General features: G+C 38.2%; 1 non-coding gene across 1 annotated transcript; it reads left to right on the top strand.

The window, feature by feature from the left end:
• The first annotated feature begins 5,147 nt into the window (after positions 1 to 5,147).
• LOC121171410 lies at positions 5,148 to 5,284 on the top strand. The gene has a single exon (XR_005886121.1). It is a non-coding gene; the product is annotated as a U4 spliceosomal RNA (small nuclear RNA).
• The last annotated feature ends 4,389 nt before the right edge of the window (positions 5,285 to 9,673 follow it).

Here is a 9,673-nt window from a genome sequence, read left to right as displayed (position 1 = left end):
GCATTTCATGGTTTCTGACTCTATATCTAGATCCAAGTAGTTGCAACACAATGGAAAAGGGTCTATATTTTCTCTTGTCTATGGCAAAGAGCAACAAACTACATGATATATTTAGGAGCTAAGGATTTAAAATTAAAGTCACAGTTGATAGGGGACTTGATTCCTAACCAATAAAATTTATCTAAAGTATCAATCAGTTGTTAACAGTGGGTTTTCATAATTCATTCATTATTAATAGAATAATGTTAATATTATTAACATTATTAATATTATGTTAATATATACCTTCATTTTAATATATACCACAAGTAAAAGATAGTGCTCCTCTTTGAAAATTATATGGTATTATTTTGTTTATATGTTATGGGTCAGAATAGACTTTCCAAAACAACACCGACTCATGTAGTATATTCTGAGACAAAATTGAGCCTACAGGCAAAGGTGGGTCCCATGTATTAGAAATGAGGCTCATATTATTATTAACTCTTAAAAATAAGAAGTTACCAGAGAAAAGGCAAGTGCTTTTGTGTGGGAATATTTTTATGTTCATCTGAGTGTTTTGCAGGTGTAGTCATGTATTTCTCACATCCCACACTCACCTAGAATCTGTGTGAATATTAATATTTCTTTTTTTCTACTATAAATACCATGCTATGATATTTTTGAGTGGTTGCTTTGTGTAGTTCTCTTTTTAACACGTTTTAACATTTGTTTGTGTCAGTCTTCCTGAGAAAGATATAGAGGACTGTTTATTCAATCTAGGTGAAGGACGAAAGCATGAAAGGACTTCTTTCCACCCAAACAATTGGCTAGTTACTTCCTGTGAACTTGTTTGAACTTCGAGATTTAACTTATAGTTTTCCTCTTTTTTCACATAAGGCACAGTTAATCTCTTAAATGTCTATCACTTTCTACATAAATACAAGGGTTTCTATCACCAATCCTATGAAATCTTTTCCTATGTGTACAAATGCAACCGAATCTCACAGCCCAGGAAGTGCCCTTATCAACATATAGATTCATGGTGTTTTTAACTTAAAAGAAATTATCTTCCAAGGCTTTATGAATTCCAAATTTTTAAAAAGATTTATTTATTTCTATTGAAGAGTGAGATATACAGAGAGGAAGAGAGACAGAGAGGAAGATCTTCCATCCACTGACTCACTCGCCAAGTGGCCGCAATAGCCCAAGCTGAGTCCATTTAAAGGCAGGAGCCCAGATCCTCTTCCAGGTCTCCCATATGGGTGCAGGGTCCCAAAGCTTTGGGCTATCCTTGACTGCTTTCCCAGGCCACAAGCAGGGAGCTGGATGGGAAGCAGGGTTGCTTGAATACAATCTGGCTCCCACATGGGATCCTGGCACATGCAAAGCGAGGACTTTAGCCACTAGGCTGCCATGAATTCACAAATGTTTAAATTTGAGAATTTTATGCTAACTCAGATATCTTTTTTCTTTTTTATAATTTATTATTTGATGATATTTCATAGTTAAGAAGGACGCACACCCTTGAGGACCACTGATTAGGGGTGGGAAGGTCAAGGTATGAGGGAAAGTGGATGAGACAATCACTGTCTCCTTTTTTTCTTCCTCTGCCTAGGGAAAGTGGGGAGGGAAGAGGAGAGGGCAGCTTCCAGCAGTCTAACTACATCAATACCTGGATTGGGGAGTGGCCACCTGATGTCATCCCAAGGTCCCTGATGTGAATCACATTCTCAGGGTACTGTTCAAGTGGTTTTGATTGTTCAAAGATGCTGTTGATTTCCTTGCTCCAAAGTTGAGGAAATCCTTTCAAAGTTAAGAGGCTGGTAAAATCCACCTTAGAGTCTCCACCAGCCCAGACACTTGCTGTTATGATTTGGCCAGCAGAGATTTCCAGTTTGTTCTGCTCTCAAGAATAGGTTGGTGGGGGTGGTGCAGCCCCGCCTGTCATAGCTTCCTTTACCTTGGCATTCACTGGCAGGTGCTATAGCCTGCTATGCCCCAATAACAGGTCATACTGGTAGGTATTGCTGCCTACACCAGTCTAGCCAGCACCCAGTCCCAGCCCTAATGTCAACTGTTGTTCTACCTTAACCTAGCCTGTCCTGTACCTCATCCTGGAAGAAGGCCCAGAAGAAAAAAAAGGTGCGGGGGGAAAGGGGGAACTGAGGTTCAATAGCACGGGGTTTTTAATACACTTCAGGCCAATTCCATATAATTATATAGTCATGTTTGGTCAGTTTAATTGTTAATTTTTTTAAAAAAAGAGCAAGTTGGCAGGCTTCTATTGGTGGGTTTGAAACAAACAACTTTTAAAAAGTACAACCTGATGGGCTATAGGGCAGTGGGGCTAGTCTAACACCAGGGGCCTCCTTCCTGAGGAGTGCTCTGCCTACATGACCTGCCAGGTGTCCTGCCGGGTGTCATTTAGGCTGTCAGGCCTGGAGTTCACACAGCCCTCAGCCAAGCAAGTAAGGCAGAAATCACAAAAGCAGAAAGCCTTTACTTTCTTCAATATGAACACTGCTTGTTATAAAAAGTCAGAAGATATTAACCCAAGAAGAGACTGGCAAACACTTTCTCTATTACTTCCTGTAAGGATTTTGCTAAGAGGCAGCTATGAACTCAAGACTTAATGAGCAAATTGGCAACAGAAAGATTTCATTTGAAAAGCATGACAAAATTATTCTGGAAAATGTTTGCAACACAAAACCTATGCATGGTAAGATGTTTAAGACTTCTACAGCTCATATCGCTGTGGCTGAACTTGAAGTTCTGGCCCTACTTCTGGGAAGCAGATGTTGATGTCTCAAAGTCTTGGACCGTTCTTCCCAATGTGATGGAATATACTGCATTCCAAGCTCCTGACTTTAACCTACCTCAAATTCAGTAGTGTGACATGTAAGGAGTGGACCCATTCCCATTTAGGAAATTTTTCTAATGCTTATCCTTTTCCCAATATCTTCTTCAAGATTTGGATCTAACACGGTGGCCTAATGGCTAAAGTCCTCACCTTGCATGTGCTGGGATCCTACATGGGTACCAGTTCTAATCCTGGCAGCCGGCTCACCATCCAGCTCCCTACTTGTAGCGTGGGAAAGCAGTCGAGGACGGTCCAAACCCCTGGGACTCTGCACCCGTTTGGGAGACCTAGAAGAAACTCCTGGGTCCTGCCTTTGGATGGGCACAGCTCCAGCCATTGAGATCACCTGGGGAGTGAATTATCGGACAGAAGATCTTCCTCTCTGTCTCTCCTCCTCTCTGTATATCTGCCGTTCCAATAAAAATAAATACATCGCTTTAAAGAAAAAAAAGATTTTACCTCCCTCTTCATTCCCCCTCAAAATATAAATTGAGACCTAGTCTCCAATAAAGAAGTTAGGTGATATCATTACAAAGGTATATCTCTCATATGTGGGATCTAGGTTCATACATAAAAGGATAAGGGACTTTGATCTGCTTTTTTGACTAAAAAGTATGTAGTGACAAGGCATTTTTTTTTTTTACCCATGAAGAAAGCATTCCTATAGATGACCAAGTCTTCTACCACTTTGATCTCAAATTCTCTGGTTCTGTGAAAGATAAACTTGTATTACTCATATGTTACTTGATTTCTACTACGTATGGCCTTACTAAGTGGCCTTACTAAACTGAGATAGTATTATAAAGTTAAAGATTTAATGCATGTAAATAATATGTATGTCTCTTTTTAGAAGAAAAAAATCTAATTTTAATTCCCTACTTTTTATCATATACAATATCTTTTCTAGGTCAACTAGAAAATATTGGTGGCATCACTTTAAAACTTACAGAGAAAACAGCAAAAGATACTTGAAACAAGACAAAAAGTATAAAGTGGTAAGCTAAGCAGTGGTACTCCTATTGTTCAGGACATTAACATTAATAACTTTAGGCTTTTGCTTCTGGTCAAATAGAGTAATAGGGTCCAAATTCCCCAGCCACCTGAAACAATGACAACGAAACAGGCAAAGCACATCAAACGCTGGTTCTTAAGACCTTGGCGTCAGGAAATCAGACAATGATTCTTGAAAAGCAGGAAGCACAGAGAAGTTGACTCAACAATAATCTAAGTTTATTGTTGGTCAGGAGTTCTTTGAGGTCTTCCAGAATTGAGCAGGGAAAGCTCAGAGTCTAAGGAAGGAAGGGAAGCTGGAGTTCACAGCAGAGAATTCTAGAGAAAAGAGAACAGTAGCGATGTGGAGAGGGCTCCTCGCAGAGGTCCTCAGAACACTGCCTAGCAAATGCACCTGGGCAAGGAAGGAGAAACGGCATTTGGAAGGATGAGAGGCAGAGGTAATTAGAGCTTACACAGAGGGATACTGTCTGTACTCAGCAGACAGAAAGGAAATCCTTATTAATTCATGTGCAAATCAAACAACCAAAAAGAGCCCTACTTCAGTAGTGGGGAAAAATAAATCCTAGACTAAATACAACTGTCCCACCTAGCAAGGCTTAATAGTAAGACTCAACAGGATAAAACTGCTTCCCTTTATCCTAGCTGTATACCAGAACAAAGCCAAAGTGTATTTCTAGGAGCATAAATCTCTTCAGTAACTCAGCAAGGTGGAATTTTGAATTTGAACATTATTAGGAAAGCAGATAAACTGATAAAAATTTTCATGCAAAAGGATCAAAAGAACTATCATCACTGTATTCAACACCTTCTAGAGGCTAGAGGATATGTAAAGCACATCAGTGGGAATGTGGTTGTTATAGAAACAGCACCAACTGGACCTCTAGCAACAGAAGTACAACGTTAGAAATGAACACTATACTAGCCACATCACTGGAGAAATAATAAGCTTGGAGAAGTATCAACTGAAATTATATAAATACAAATGCAAAGCAGAAAAGACAGAAAAAAGTATCTACAACACAAGTAGCTCAATGAACGAAAAATAAAATATAACTGCAAAAAAATCACACCATGTCATTTATGACTAGAGTGAAGTAGAAAAATTCAAGACAGAGGAGGCAGAAGAAAAAAAATATATATATACTATATACATCTGGAAATACAAATATGAATTACCCCCAAATCAGAATTATTGTTAAGTTAGAAAACAATGCAGTAAATTTTTGCCATTTATAAGAAGGAACACATTCTAACCTCTATGTGGAAAATCTCTTTTGAAAATGATTATATAAGCTTTGTGCAGTGGCAGTATCATAGCCAATGAGGTTTATCCGAGGCGCGATTATTGCTAATTGAAAATGATTATAAAACAGCAAAGCCCTTCAATCAGGCCCCTTTCTGAGATTATCTAATTCTACTTACAATAGGGTTTCATGGCCTAAACACCTGAAAAGTGCTCAGTCTCTGAATATCATCATATTGACCATTGTGATCTAACACTGAATTAAATTATGAATCAATAAAAGTATAGAACCCTGGAAAAGTTCCAAAAATACTTATAAATACTCAGAAATTAAATAACACATTTCTAAATATCTCATGGATTGAAAGACAATTAAAAATATTATTGTAATAAAATGGAATTAAAATATGTAGATTGCTAGCAAACTGTACTGCTAGGAGGTTTATAACACAAATGCCTGTTACATTAAAATAAAGCTTATCGGGTCTGGCACGATAGCATAATGGATAAGGTCCTCACCTTGGATGTGCTGGGATCCCATATGGGTGGCAGTTCTAATCCCAGCAGCTCCACTTCCCATCTGGCTCCCTGTTTGTGGCCTGGGAAAGCAGTAGAGGACGGTCCAAAGCCTTGGGACCCTGCAACCGCGTGGGATACCAGGAAAGAAGTTCCTGGCTCCTGGCTTCAGATCAGTGCAGTACTGGCTGTTGCAGCCACTTGGGGAGTGAATCATTGAATACAAACTCTTCCCCTCTGTCTCTCTTCCTCTCTGTCTCTCCTCCTCTCTGTACATCTGCCTTTCCAATAAAATAAATAAATCTTAAAAAAAATTAAAAATAAAGCTTATAAATAAATGACTGCAGCAATAATTTTACAAGATTAGAAACAGAAGCACAAATTAAAATCCAAGTAAGAAGATTAAAGGCAGTGATAGAGATGAGAGATGTGGGCGTTTAGCATGAGGGGCAGCACATGGTGGCTTACATCATTGTGCTCTTTGTACATTACAGGCCTTGGTGTACATTTACAGAGTCAACCATTGGAATGGGAGATCTTTCTCTCCCTCTCTCTTTATGGGTGCGTGTGTGTGTGTGTGTGTGTGAATCTGTATTTCACATGCTTTGTAAGTGAACAGATAGAACAAGTATCAGTTAATGTAACAATGAAACAAAAATCAGCAAACTAGAAAGGCAGGGGCCAATACTGATACAGCAGGTTAAGCTGCCAGTTGCAATGCAGCTTCCCATTTTGAAGTGCCAGTTCTAGTCCCAGTTGCTGCACTTCACATCCAACTACCTGCTAGTATCACTGAGAACTTACCAGAAGGCCACTGAAATATTTGGGTTTCTGTCACCCATATTAAAGATTGAGATGGATTTCCTGGCTTAACCTAACCCAATATGCCTGTGTTTCAGAGAATTTCTGCTTCCTTTTTGGTCTAGCGTCTTACAAGTGTGCATCCTGGAAGGCAGAGTAATGATTCAAGCACTTGCCTTCTTCTCAGTCGATAGGAATACGCAAATTGCATTCTTGTTTGTCCCACTTCTTTTGTAGGCATTTGGAAAGTGAACCAGAGCATGTAAGATCTTTCTCTCTCTCTCATTTACTTTCTCATTCTCTTAAAAAGAAATGATACTTTAGGAAAACGTATGCCAGGATTTATTCAAGTGGCGATTCTAACCCATACATAACTGCTATACATATGTGAGAAAAAGATGACCCCACAGTTAAAAAGAAATACCCAAATGTCATGAACATGCACACAAATATCCAAATAGCCAATAAAATGAAGTTGCAATTTCTCTGGAAATTGACCAGTCAAGCTAACATATAGACAGATGCACACACTTTTCTGAGATGGTAATTTGGGAGATGGTGGTGTGGAGCAATGAATGCTGGCTGCAATGCACTGATGGCAGGACACAGGCACAGCTAACTGAGGGCTCTCTGCAGTGCCTTCCATTTCAGGATTTCACATTTCCATTTCCACGAAATCATCCTAAGTAGTACCTGAGACACATGTAAAAGTATAGCTTGTCCCAACATTATGGTGATTATATGCTTTTAATAAATATAGATAATAAGAACAACTCTAAACTGTGCACAGAATATTGTTTTATAAAATCATAAAATTAAATATTAACTGTAATGGAATACTGCAATGATACATAGCTCTGGTGTGATAAAAGGCAGATTTCAAATCACATACATTATTATCTCATTTTTGATAAATATTAAGAGTATATAAACATACAGTATAAAATCTTGATGATTATAAAAAATGCTAACAGAGTTTTTGTTTCAGATCATTTGTTCTCATATTGTGTGTATGTGTATTTAATGTTTTATGCTGTGCATGCATTACTCCTACAGTAGAGTTTTAAAACCCATCCCTATATTTTTCCAACATTGAATAAGTTTCATAATCAGATGATTCAAGGACTTGTTGATACTCGGATTCTTTGGAATTGCAGATGCTTTGCTTGAGATGCATTTGGAAGCAGCTCAGCAGGATTAGTGTGACCTAAGAGGACACCCCTGCGGGAGGAACATTCTTTATGTGTACGTTTTGGAGCTATATAAATGCTGCTGAGTTGAACAGTCTACAGTACTTACCCTCTTCTACCATGCTGTGGAAATGAAGCAAAAGACTGACTCACTTTGTTGAGTCATTTTGCTGGTGATGTGACTGTGGGTTTGGTTATCCACAGGCATTTCTGCCGTGCCATGTACCCTGGGGGAAGTTTTATTTGAACATGTTGGTAGAGACTTTTCCAGTCCAAATGAAAGATTACAAATGACAATGAGGGAGACCATACTTACTCATATATATCCATCTAATTTACAAGGACTGGGGCAACCTGGCCTCTCTGGAGTCTCGATGCAAGAATTCTCAAACTTCTGACTTTCAAGATTTTTACTTCAGGGAATATCTCATATTCAATCAAATCTATACTGTTTGAGGAAGCCCTTCATCATCTACAATGAAAAGTCCACACCAACGCTACCTCTGTAGATAGGATACTGGAGTGTGCTTCCTAAGACAATGATCTTCTTTTGCATCTGGGTTGAAAGATCGGTGTTCTGTGTTATGAACTGTCTCTTCATAATTTCTTCAATTGAATCTTTGGACAGCCTTCATTAAAAATGATCACTTATATTTTACTTTGAAAGCATATACTGACACTCAGATATGTGCCGAGAACTTTGATAGATACTGGGAAAAGAAAAAATGAATTAGACAAATCCATGACATCTATAACAGAGCCCAAAAATGTTTCATGTGAATAAAAATGAAGGGTTCAGAAGACTGGATACATGCATGCAAGCATGCTAAGACATTTCCAGGATAGGAAACAAAAATAGCACGGCATCCCTGTTATATGGTATTCATTGTCACTCTGTTGAATATAAAATCAGAAAGTTATATGGAGATAGTACAGAGTCACACCATAAATTCCAGTGGCTAATCAGCAATTTGGTGATAGTCAAGGAAAGAGACAGAGAGAAGGTTGTGGAGGATGTGATGAAGTTCTTAAAGTAATGGAGCTGGGATAGGTGTTCATGTAAAGAAGCAGCACTAGAAATGACAGAGTAAAGGTAATGGCTAGCAGACTATACTTTGATTTGCCATGATCTAAAGCATTGTTTCTCTAACTTGGCTGTACTATGGCATCTGGTGAAGAATTTTGTAAAACACATTTTGGTACATAAGCTATAGATACTCCTTTAATTAATGTATGTGGAATATCAAGAACAAGTGATAGGAGAACTACTCAGGAAAATATATTACCATGAAACGTAATATGGGTACTAAATGGTAAATAGATTTTATGGACTGACAGTAGACCAACAGAGAGTTGGATGCTTGATGGATAAGATGTTAGCTGTTAAGTGAAAAATCTATAATTTTGAAAAGTAACTTTTGGAGTGTGATCCTTCTTAATAAGCTTTGGCTAGTGTTCCATAGTGTTGTCTGTTAAGTAATACACATTTTACAATGTAGATTCTAGGCTACATTATAATACCCAGTTCTTTAGAGAGTAAACTAAATGAGCTGCATGAGTAAGAAGAACTTTCCTACTAATGTTTAATAGACACTTGTTTAGATAGTCTTGGCTAGCTATGAAGGGTCAATTGTCAATTTAATTTGAACTGTTTCACAATTGGAATACTTTTGGTACATGTTTAGGCGTGACAGTTCTTTATTGTACAATATTGACCCACACATCACAAAATGTTTAGAATCTTTGGTTCAACTAATAAATTCTATGTCACGTCCTAGACTTAATGAAAACAAAAACGCCCTATCTCACATTTACAGTGGTGTCACCAAATGCTAAACGCTAGCTGACACAAATTCTCTGCTAGGATTGTATGAAAGCTTGATAAAATGTACAGAACATAATCTATGTATAAGTCATGACTATTAGAGATTGGGATTTAGAGAAATTAAACCATAGCTCCCAAAGTTTGAATCCATACAAGTGGTAAGGTACCATGTAGAGTGCAAATACCCCTGAAACTGGGAAGCCTTGAGTTTGGTGTCCCTCCCTAGCTGTGTAGGTTATCAG

This window comes from Ochotona curzoniae, unplaced genomic scaffold, assembly GCF_017591425.1.
Source record: "Ochotona curzoniae isolate NIBS_2020 unplaced genomic scaffold, NIBS_Ocur_1.0 scaffold_2587, whole genome shotgun sequence".
NCBI lineage: Eukaryota > Metazoa > Chordata > Mammalia > Lagomorpha > Ochotonidae > Ochotona > Ochotona curzoniae.
This window is presented reverse-complemented; position numbering and strand designations above follow the sequence as displayed.